The sequence below is a fragment of the Tenrec ecaudatus genome, chromosome X (genome assembly GCF_050624435.1).
Source record: "Tenrec ecaudatus isolate mTenEca1 chromosome X, mTenEca1.hap1, whole genome shotgun sequence".
In the NCBI taxonomy this organism is placed as follows: domain Eukaryota; kingdom Metazoa; phylum Chordata; class Mammalia; order Afrosoricida; family Tenrecidae; genus Tenrec; species Tenrec ecaudatus.
This window is the reverse complement of record NC_134548.1, coordinates 131810284-131822024: the sequence shown is the minus strand read 5'-3', so window position 1 is coordinate 131822024 and position 11741 is coordinate 131810284. Positions and strand designations below refer to the sequence as shown.

Genomic DNA, 11741 nt, shown 5'->3' with positions numbered 1-11741 from the left:
GGACTAGTGCTGTGAGTGGTGATACTGGGAGGATAGAGGGAGGGTGGTTTGGAAAGGGGTACTGATTACAAGGATCTACATGTGACCTCCTCCATGGGAGACAGGCAACAGAAAAGTGGGTGAATCGAGACATCGGACAGTGCAAGATATGACAGAATAATAATTTATACATTATCACGTGTCTACGAGGGGCAGGGAGCGGGGGAAAAATGAGGAGTCAATGCCAGGGGCTGATGTGGAGAGCATATGTTTTGAGAATAATGAGGACAATGAATGTACAAATGTGCATTGCGCAATTGATGTATGTATGAATTGTGATGAGTTGTATGAGCCCCTAATAAAAAGGACCTAAACACCAACACACACACACACACGCGCACACACAAAGATACAGTCATGAAAATCACAGAGAGCAATCTTGTTCCCCTGCTCTGTTGCTATTCACCTCCCTTAAGAGAGAATGCCGCGAAGCTCTGCAAGTTCCCCAAGCCCAAACTTGGCTCACTCTACTGTTCTTAACAGTTAATCTTTCTTGACGGCTTGACTGCTGTTTTACACGCCATTTACCTTTGCCTTGCATGGTTAGCTTTAAATCTTGCTGTTCTACTGTCAACCAACCATCGACTTTTTTAGTAGGAGCTCAGTGCCTAACTATTTCTATGGTCAACGAAGGGCTGCGTAGGTGGAGCCCTGGTGGTGGAGGGGTCACGCCTTGGGCTACAATCCACCAGGTCTGCAGTTTGAAACCTCCAGCTGCCCAGTGAAAGGCTAGGTGTTCTATCCCAGGAAACAGGTACAGTCTCAGAAACCCACAGGGGTCAACACTGAGTAAGCATGGACTAGATGGCAGGGAGTTTTTGAATTTAAGAGCTGCATAAAGGTCTGTTTGGGCCAACTGTCAGTTGTTTTAGTCAAGATTTCCACCAAGCATGAATATGTACTTATGGGTTGGGCAGAGATCACAAAATGCCAAGGAAATTTACATCCTAGTAGTAAGTCTCCAGGTGACGTGGGTGCTGTAGGTTAAAAGATCACCCAATCTCTCCTGCCACTGGCCCTATGAGCCTCTTCCCACTTGGAGCAAGCATCCCTATACAGGGTTTCCGGGTCTGTAAACCTTTCTGGAAGCAGGTAGCCTCATCTTATTCACTCTGAGCAGCTGGTAGGTGTGACCTTGACCCACCGACGCCAAGAACCACCAGGGTTCCTTTAAAGATAAGTAATATTTTATAAATGCCATGCCTACTTCTCTGAAAGCCACCCAGAGAAAAATATTGATTAGATACTACATGTTAAATCCATGCGCTCATCGTTGTTCAGATGTCAAAGGCAGGGTGGTTAGTAGGACTTGCGTGTGAAAATCAAAGGAGGTGTTCGGACAAAGTAAGTGACAGATGCTAAGGAAAGTTACATTTTGTTCCTTATATTGATGAATGAGGAATTCTTAGGGGGACTGTAGCAGGTGAAGGAGTGCAACGCTAACAGTCCCGTAGGGAATTTCCATCGTTGCCCTCTGAGTGAATTAAAAAGAAATAAACTCTGATCGACTGACGATGAATTATGCCATGGGCAAGGAGATACAGGAGGTAGGACTTTATAATTAGCTGGTGGAAACTCGAAGTGTGGGGGGAGTTTGAGAACCCCAAGGAAGAAGTAGCAAGGAGGAAGTCAGCAAAATCAACCTTTGTGAGATATTTAAATATCCAACCTGTGGTCCCAGGAGCCCTCTTAGCTTCGTGGGCTACTTGAGTGGCTGCTAACTGCAGCGTCACCAGTCCGAAACCATCAGCAGCTCGGTGGGAGAAATAGAAGGCTTTCTGTTCCATAACCATTTGCACTCTCAGAAATTGACAGGGAGAGCTGACAACGGGGATCACATAGCCACTGTGCCACCAGGGCACCTATGCGTCGGGCTCAATTGCATGGCAGCGAGGTCAACCGCAGCAGAAATGCATGCCCATAGAATAAACTGAGGGGCAGAAGTGGAGTCTCAGAGCTCCTGCGCCGGGGCCGCATCACCGGCAGCAGCTGGCACCCCTGGGAGGGCGCGTGAAGGGACCAGTTGCTGCTTCCACCCGAGGGTGCCGACGGACGGACTGGCAGCAGGGCCTCCATTGGAAGGACTGAGTTTTGTTTCTTTGTTTTTTTCAGGAGCACAAATGTTTCCCTAACAATTGCAGACTAGGAAGGCCGCTATTTTTGAAAACTGCACTTGGGGAGCAATGGTTCACTTGGGAGGAGGGCATTTGGTACACACCTTTCGCCCTCTTCGGGCTTCCCCTCCTATCTCCCCATGCCCACCCCCAGCTCCTCACAGGATCAGGCCTGGAGCCTGGAGCTTCCCTCCCCCGTGGCACTTTCCTCGCCTTCGGAGTCTCCGGAGCCCTAGGGTGCAGGCAGCCTTAAGGGCATGCGCCAGACTCCCAGTGGCCAAAGTGAAGCGGCCCATGAACGCGTTCATGGTGTGGAGCTCCGCGCGGCGCCGCCAGGTGGCGCTGCAGGACCCGAAGATGCACAACTCGGAGCTCTCCAAGCACTGGGCGCGCAGTGGAAGCTGCTGCGGGAGGAGGAGAAGGGGCCCTTCGTGCAAGAGGCCATGCAGAGGCTCTGGGCCCGGCCCTGCGGGTCCACCCGGGCTACAAGTACCGACCGTGGCCCGAGACCAAGACCCCGGGCATCGGGGCACCACACTTCGGCCCCATAGGCGGCAGCGTGGCCGATGATGAGCCTGCCTGGGGGCCAGCTTAGGTGACCACCCAGGGTATGTACCAGAGGCTTCTGGTACCAGCCCCGCAACTTTTCCACCACCTACCTGCCCGACAATTATGGCACTTCACCTTGCAAACTCGAGTCCTCTGCATCCTGGCCCCTCCCTCAAGACTGCCCAATGCTCCCAGCTGAGCTGATCACCCCTCATAACCCCTACAGACCTGCGGCTGACCCCCCCACTGCCTACAACCCTCCCCTAACCTACCTTTAACTCGTGGACACAGACCACCGGGAAGAACCATACTCTGCCCCCAGGCTGCAAACCCTTTTGGTATTGGAACCATTCCCCTCAAAGGAAAGGGCATTGTGGTCCTCTTGGAGCCAGCAGAGGGAGCCCACAAAGGTGCAGCCATGCAAAGGGCCCCCATTTTCCTGCTTGTAGAAGACAGAATTGAGCTCACCCTTCAGCAGAGCCATATTAAGTTCCGTGATTTTTGTGTGTTGGAGATCACGTTTTTTTCCTGATTTAAAAAAAAGAAGAAGAACCTGATGCCTGGGTGGAGGCCGTTAGCCGAAACTGGGTGGTATACAGATAGGAAATTTTACAAACATTGTCTCAAGCCCCAAAAGACATAGCAGGACAGTCATGTCTGCATCACCTTATCTCCTACAGGATCATTGGAATCACCCATCTCAAAGGATGCTGGCGAGCACGGTCACAATCGATCCAAAATAGCATGGCTCTTCTGTATTGACAGACGCCCATTAGGAAGAAATGGGCTGAATCACAAAACAGTTAAATAAGTGACAGGGAGTAACATTTTTCCATTAAATCCTAAAATCAAAAAGAGCCTAAATTATTTTAAGGTAGTTGTGAATTTACTTGAAATGGTTCTTCTCTCCAGTCTTCTTTGTAACTCTTCCAAGCTAATAGGGTTTCTGAGACAATAAGAGGGGGTGTAAGAATAAAAATGGGTGTACGAATGAACCATCTCGGAAGAAGAAGAGAGAATTCCCGGGAACAGGAAGGGAGAAAAGCCGCCAGTGGACCATACTGGAACTCCCTGCCTGAGGGGTTGGAGGCAACAGAGGCCAAGCCAGGCCAAGGCCAGAGGCTGAGGCCAGGATGCCATGAAACAGGGCAGAGGAGCAGTGGCTGGACTAGGAAACCAGGAGGCAGATGACTGACGTGGATTTCTGACCCACATAAGCAGAGCTGAGGGACCACGCGGCTGAGGGGCTGAGAGAAAGAGTTGGCTGCTAGGTGAGGAGGAGCATTGCTGCGGACCAAGGACAATATCCTTCATGTTTCCTGAATCTGGCTTGTGGCAACCTGCTAACTTCCCTAACAAGCCCCCCACAGTTGCGAGCCTTGTCTGTAAGTTCTGTGTGGCCATGGCAACGTATTCTTGAACCCAGAGGAAACGTAGAGCATCATGGGAAGTACTGATGCTGTCAGAATAAAGAAAGATGGAGGGTGGAAGCCACGTCTCACCTCTGCCTTGTTGCAATTGGCATTAGGCTGATAGGGCCTTGGAATCTCCTCCCTTGTGTAGTCAGAGGAAGTTACAGCTGGCCCCCATGCCATTTCTTCAGTCCTTTAAGAATGGACTTTCGTAATCTCAGTACCGCCGATATTTTGGTCAGGGGTTCTGTTTCTTTGGGGAAACTGCCCTGTGTGTTGCACAATGTTTATCCAAATTCCTGCCTCTATTTATCCAAATTCCTGCCTCTATTTTAGCAAGCAAACATCCCCTCAGACACTTCTGTAGACATAATTATTATTCTCTGATTAAAAAAATGGCATTCATGGCATCCTATCCCATCATCCACCTCTGTTTATTTCCCTGGAAATTGTTATCAGCATATCAACAATGTCTCCATTTTTACAGCAGGATACTATTCCTTTTGTGAACTTGCAGTAATTTAATCCACCAGATCACCTTTGTTGCACCTTTCCAGTCTTTGGCCATTATAGACAGACCTGCGACGAATCACGTTGTACATCTTTTATTCGCATGTACAAACTTATCTAAAGATTGAACTGCTGAGCCACAGGGTTTCATGTTGATAACATTGAAATAGACGCTGTCAGAGGAGCCTTCATAGGGTGTGTCCTAATCAAAAGCTGACTAGCAATGAATCGAGAGTACAAGCTCTGTGCAGTAGAGCGAGTTTGAAAGTGGCCCCCTGAGTGATGTCCTAGGTAAATGTAAAAACAACGAGGAGGATGCAGCACTGAGCCGCGTTTCCTTCAGTTGTCCACGATGAGTCAGAAGTGGCACAGGCTTACCTAAACGCAATAGAGACACTGTGCTGATTGCCAGAATATGTGCTCTGGTGGACGCAGCTGAGCTCCCTCTCTCCACATCTTGGGAGAATATTCCACCAGGCCTGCTCTAACTACACGAGCCCTTTCCCAAGAGCTCTTGGGTCCATGTGGTGCGCACACAGCCTATCAACGTTGAAAGATTTACCAACTTGCTCTGGTCCATGCTTGGCTCCTTCTCGTTCAACAAGATGGCTACAGGGACTCCACAGCGAATCTCCTCCTGCCAGTCCTGCCCCGGCCCATGTTCCAGCATGAGTGCCAGTGCCAGCTGGGACCCGGGCTCCTGCCTCCTGGCACTAGAGGTTAGCAGCATGGCCTCAGGGCAGAACTCGCCCTCCGTACAAGCCCACAGAGTGGACCCTGGTGCCACCTGCACTCCCGGGACCTGCACTCCTGGTGGCAACACGGTCCGGTTGCGCCCAGGTTTTTTAACCTCTATTGCGGGCAGCAACACACGAATCAAGGGGGGGCGCTGTCCACGTTAGGGAGGCCCTGCCAGGAAGTGATGTCCAGCACTCAGTGGAAGGTGCCAATTGCTTCTCAGTGCCTCACGTTGAGTCTGAAGGTGAGGTAACCGTGGACATGGAATTGGCAAAGAATGCGTAAAACTTGCACGAGAAAGTCTCTCCACATGAGCTCGTCCTGGATGGGATGCTACAGACGATGACATCACTGAGCTCTCTGTGCTGGCCCATTAATACTACACCCGAGAGGCCCCCAAACCCATTCCCCTGTCATGTCTTCACCAGCCTCCAGAACGGCCAGCCACAAGAGCATCAAGGCCTATATTAGCACTTTAGTGGGTATCCATGGGAGGACCATTGGCCTGATGTTTATACCTCTGACCGTGAGGCATGCATATTAGGATACCAAACGCATCAGCTTTGACCTGATTATGAAGTCCCAAACCGGGTAATTTGGCTCTCAGTTGATTTGCAGCAAGTCGAAAGGACAGCAGCCTGCATCCCGGATGTCCTAAGCAAAGTGTTGCAGCAGGCAGGGCGTGTCTAGAGAGGTGTCAGCTGACACTACTGTGGGCTGCTTCTCGGTGAGTCTGGTTAACCAAGTACCCCAAATCATTCCTGATGACTGAGACCATGCTCAACAACAACATCAGTGACCCGGTGATGGTGACCCACCTGGGCAATCTCAAAGCAGCCACAGATTGCCCTCAACAAGAGACTTGTCAACCTTTAAATGGATCCCAGGAAGCACTCCTGCCCCTCTGGGCCCCAACCCTGGGGTCGAGAATGTGGTGAAAGCGAAACGGTTTCTTTGTGGTCTTGAGTCCCACTGAATCGGGCAACTGACGTGACAGAATAAGTAGAGTCCACCTTTCAGAATCCCCCAATTGAAAATCTCTCTGTGGCTCCTAGCAGAATGTGAAGTTGGAGATAATTGAAAGCTGGAAAGGACATCAGGCACCATTGGTGATTTAAAGGGGAATGGGCACCACTTGAGAAGTGAAGGGGGCAATCTGAAGGAGGGGTGAGAGGGAGGATCTGATCAACCGCCAGTGAGGAAGGAGAACATCACTTCTCCTGAGGTGCGCCACCGATCCAAATGACCAAAGCCGCTGGGGAGCGGGTTCTTCCCAGTGTCTCTAGAAAGGAACTTAGCTTTGCTGATTGATGCCTTGACCTCACTCATATACATTTGTGAGACAAGAATCTAGTCAGGCAGTGCCCAGACTGCTGACACACCAAAGCTGAGAGAGCATAAATTTGTGGTTTTGAAATTCCCCAGCCTGTGATGATTTGTTATGCAGCAAGAGAAACCCAACCGACTATGTTATTAATGTTTGGGTTTTGTTACTCTCTCAGGTAAGAAATGCGGTTTCCATGCAGCTTAATTTGCATTTCTATCATTATGACTAGAATAAATATTTTTTTCTCTTATGTAAAAGCCATTTCCATTTCCTTTTGTACACGCTGTCCACTCATGCGATTTATCCTGAAGTAGGGAGGTGTTTGTTCTCAATTGTAGAAATGCTTTACATGTTCGGCACATTGGATTGGGCTGTGATGTGTTGTTAGGTGCCATGAGGTCAGATCTGACTCAAACCAACCCCATGTCCAGGGTCTGTGATAGAACTTGCCGCTATTGGTGTGTCAGTACCTCTAGCCTGTCTAACGGTCTTTCCAATGCAATAGATTAATGTTTTTTGTTATCAGGATTTTTTTAAGTATAGCGGATTGTTTTTAGAAAGGTGTTCCACATGCCAACATTACTTGAAAGTTTGCTTATGGGTTCTTCTAGCGGTTTTACTGCTTTATTGATAATATTTAAATCTTTTACCCCTAAGGAATTTATCCTGGCATCAAATGAAGTAGTGACTCAAACTCTGCCAAGGTCCTTTAATTTACGTGACGAATCTTGAAATATAGCCCCTCGAAAGTTGTGCTGAACTTTTGTACTCTTGGTGACATTTCCCCTTCTTATTCCTGGAACTTGCTGTCGAGAAAAAGAAACGAGACGATTAATAAAAAAACATTCTGCAGCCAAAGACTTCATCACTTCCGTGTCTCGCGTTAGGGACTTACCTCTTTCTCTCCCGTGTGGAGTCATTTGTGCGATCTGATGAAAGGATCCCTGGTATCACAGGGGCAGGAAGACAGTTACAGTCTGAACTCCCAGGGCCATCCTGCCCAGCCCCATAGGGTGCTTGGAGCTGCAAGTGAGTGGGCAACAGCGAGTTTCGCTTGGGAGTGTGGTTCGCTTTGTTTTGGTGCTCAGGCAAGCAAGCACTGAGGCGCTAGCCTAAAGGTTTGTGGTTTGTACTCTCCTAGTGACTCCACGGGGAAAGACCTATGTTGACCTGTTTAGGCAAAGCTTATAGCCCAGATTCATTCTACTCTGTCATATGGGATTACTCGAAGTCAAAATAGATTTAATGACACCTAACAAAAGCGTGTTACCATTGAATATACCTAGGTTATGATTCCCAATTTTGGAATTACCTCACTCTTTCAGTTTCAACATACATGGCCATATTACCCCTTGGTTGTATATTGCCAATTTTATTTTCTTTATTTCTCCTTTTAGCTTTACGATTGTGCTAATACCAAAATAGCCCTATCTTTCTGTCCTTCATTTAACGTTTCAGAATTTGATTGGTGAGCTACATACATAGCCCTATTGTTTTAGATAGGCCTACTTTTATAGGATAGGTTTTTGTACCACATTGTGTTGGACTGTCAGATATTGTATGTCTACTGAGTTATGAACTGCAACCACTATCAAATAAGAAACTGATTGATGTGCGTAGCTGATAGCTGAATTCAAGATGAAAAAGGGGCCACAAATGGTGGTTCTGTCAGCTATTGCTCATGAAATGATTCTTGAATCTTTCATTTCTCAATTCATGTATGTGTCCATGGACTTTCTTTTGTGTTTTTCCCCAGTATAGTCCAGAACCTTTTGGGGATTACTTATTTGAAACAGAATAAAAAATCTATTTCCAATGGTCTGGTGAGATGGGTAAAAGAAATGAGACAATTCAATAACCTATTCTCTAACCTAAGAGGAGGGGCAAGCGCTGTGACATTGGTAATGAAGAAACCTTACATGCCAGATTTGATAAGATACAGCTGTGTGAGTGTGTTTGTCCTGATTATCTATCTAAAGCATGCATCCTTCTCTACCAGTGTGTAACTCTCTGCTTCTTCACAAGAAAAGATCAAAACTTTGAGGGGTTGTTTTGGTTCAAATGTACGCCAGAAATGGGTGAGGAGATGGGCTGGTAATAGAAAAGATTCCTTCCTCTTTAAGGTTGGAGAACATAGGACTCATCCGTGTCCGTCGTGTCAGTTTCTACTCAGGGGGGTTCCATGTAAACGAAGAACCTTTTCTCCAATTCCATTCTATTTTTAGTCAGTGTTGAGGATATTGCCGTCTCTTTTGCAAAAACTCCCTTCCTTCACCGCCAGGATTCAGAAGCTGAAAATTCTCTTACTATTTCTCTTTTCCGCCTCTCCTTCGTCATTCTTATTCTTCCTCTTTTAAAATTGTGTTTTTGGCCAGCTCCCCACTCAGCTACCTCTCCTATACCCAGATTGAAGCCTTTTGCACCAACGACAGGGAGAATGACACTCTTTTTATATCAGTATAACAGAGAAAGGGATTGTGACCCTGAGGAATCTCTCGATAGGGTTTATAATGGCGGAAATCACACTTGTGCAGGAGCACACACTTTAAATGGTTCAACAGGGAAGGGAAATCACTGGGTTCACAGGCTCAGAACTTACTTTTCCTTTCTGCTTTCTAACTAGAAATGTTTATCACATATGCTTATGCACACACACAAACACCGAGAAAGAACGATTATGCCAGAGCCTGGTCACCAACTGGCATGATTTGCAGAGAGCTTTTCTTCATGAAACACGCTGGGGAGCATGGATTTAGGCAACATTCATTTGGACCATTTCACTGGCTCACAGGTTCCTCAAGATAACGGTTTCCATTGCTCGGCTGGCCCTATTCTTCTTTAAGAAAAACACATGAAAATCACGTAATTTTGGTTTCTGATTCTGCTGAGAGTAGCAGATTGTTTTTCCGCTCCTGTGACCTCATGCTCTTAGATGGCTTTTAACCACAAAGAAAAATTTAAAGGGCTGTAGGATTTCGTGTTTTGCAGACTCTTGGTTCACACGCTAAATGACAGTGTCCCCAGTACACTGAAAGGGCTCATGTACATCCCCACTGTCTAGGAGGCCATGGAGGGGCTTTCCCTGTACTCTGTAACTCTTATCTACTCAGATGCTGCGATTGAAGCAATCAATGCATGAAAACACATCTCCTGGCAATTCAATGATCAATAGATGTCAATTCACCTATGCAAGCTACATAAAAGAGAGCCATGTGTAGCTCTTACTAAGGGTAGGAGTTATGAAAACCGGTCTTTTCACTTGGAATTTGTTCCCTGCTTGTGGGTACTAGGAGCCCAAGAAACACAAATGATTAGCAGTCAGCTGATAACCGAAACTTTGAACCCACCAAGTGACCCCACAGACAACAGGCCTGGCGTCATGCTTTCCGACAGATTATAGCCAAGAAAACCCTCGGGAGCCATTGCACTCTGTCACATGTTGGAAAGCCACAAGTTAGGTGCTGATCTAACAACAAGAACAGTGATGGGGCAGATACTCAATGGAGAAGTCCTACTACTTAAATGTGTTACCGGACTAATAGCTGCCAGTTCTCGAAGGTTCTTTGTCATTATACAAAGGCTTATATAATGCTTGGTGTGTGTGTCGCGCACTCATTTAAGTGATTTGCTGTTTCACTTTAATGTATCGAATGTTGGTGTAAAATTGTTTGTAATAACCTTTTATTAGCCTTTTAACGTCTACCAAATCAAAAATGATGTCTTCATTCCGAATGTAAGAATTCTGTGTCTTCTCGCTGTTTGCTTGATCAAGCTAACTAAAAGTTTGTCAATTTTATTCAGCTTCTCATACTATCGGCATTTGTGATGTTCAAAATCATTTGTATATTTGAAAGTTTATTGGTGTTTTTCCTGATATTTATTACTGCCTTTACTATGCTTACTTTGAGACTCCCTCTTATTTTTCTAGTGTCTAATTTTCCCCTTAGTTTCCTAATGTGAAGCTGAGGTCGCTGGTTTGAGACAGTTCTCTTTTCTAACATTCCTACTATTGCTTTAGTTGTATTACCCAAGAATAACGCACGGTCTTTTCACTTGGATAAAGTACAAAATCCTTCCTAATTTATCTTTTGATGTCCTCTTTGACCCTTGGATTATATCGATAGAGTGTGTTACTTATTTTTGAACAATTTGGTGATGTCTAAGACGTTTTTGTTACTGATTTTGAATTTAATTGTGTTGCAGTCAAAGGGCACCTTTGGAGTGACTGGGATCCTTCAAATGGCCTGACGTATGGTTATGATCTATAATATGTTCCTGGAGCCCTGTGGGCAAAGTGGTAATGAGCTGGGCTGGTAACCGTAAGACCCGCAGTTCCAAACCACCCGCGGCTCTGTGGGAGAAAGGGCTTTCTCCTCCTGGAAAGGGTTGCACAGGGTCAGGAACTAAGAGGAGCAGTCTGACCTTGTCCTATGGAATCATAAGGCGTCAGAGTCCACTGGGCAGCGGTGAGTAGGGTAGGGAGAAGTTGTTCTATCATTGTAAACATTTTATGTACAGATCATTTCGGGCATGGCAACCTGTAAATGTTGATAAGGACAGGCGAAACCATAGGACCAGACCACTGCTTGAGTCCCAGCCAAGCAGGGACAGCCACTTGGACAAAAAACAAAAACCAGCCCTGAGCTCAAAGCTGGTAGTGTATAGTGACTTTACTGTTTAAGAAGCGTCTTGTGCTGACTCCTACTACCGATTTGTTTGTGTCTCTATTGCTGCAGTCGGTGGGGCTAGGATACACACACAAAAGGGGTCACTTTACCCTGGCAGTGTCACTTAGTTCAGGTAGGTTGAAAAAATTATTCAAATATTTTTATATGTACTGTCTGTTTGTTGCATGCATTGTCATTCCCCAAAACTGAATTTTCATTAGAGCTTTACTCTTCATTGTCCCAAACTGGGAAAAAGCCAGAGGCCCTTCAACAGGCAGTGAAAGCAAAAATAGGACACAGAATACCACTCGGTATTCACAGGAGACAGATTATGGATGCATGCAACCACATGGACTAATACCCAGAAAAATGTGGTGAGTGGGGA

At 46.6% G+C, this 11741-nt stretch overlaps 2 pseudogenes; both read left to right on the top strand.

Annotated features, from left to right (window-relative positions):
- Window positions 1-2293: 2293 nt before the first annotated feature.
- On the top strand, window positions 2294-2980 carry LOC142433727 (transcription factor SOX-15 pseudogene; annotated as a pseudogene).
- A 2312-nt stretch (window positions 2981-5292) lies between these two features.
- On the top strand, window positions 5293-6238 carry LOC142433726 (eukaryotic translation initiation factor 3 subunit F pseudogene; annotated as a pseudogene).
- The last annotated feature ends 5503 nt before the right edge of the window (window positions 6239-11741 follow it).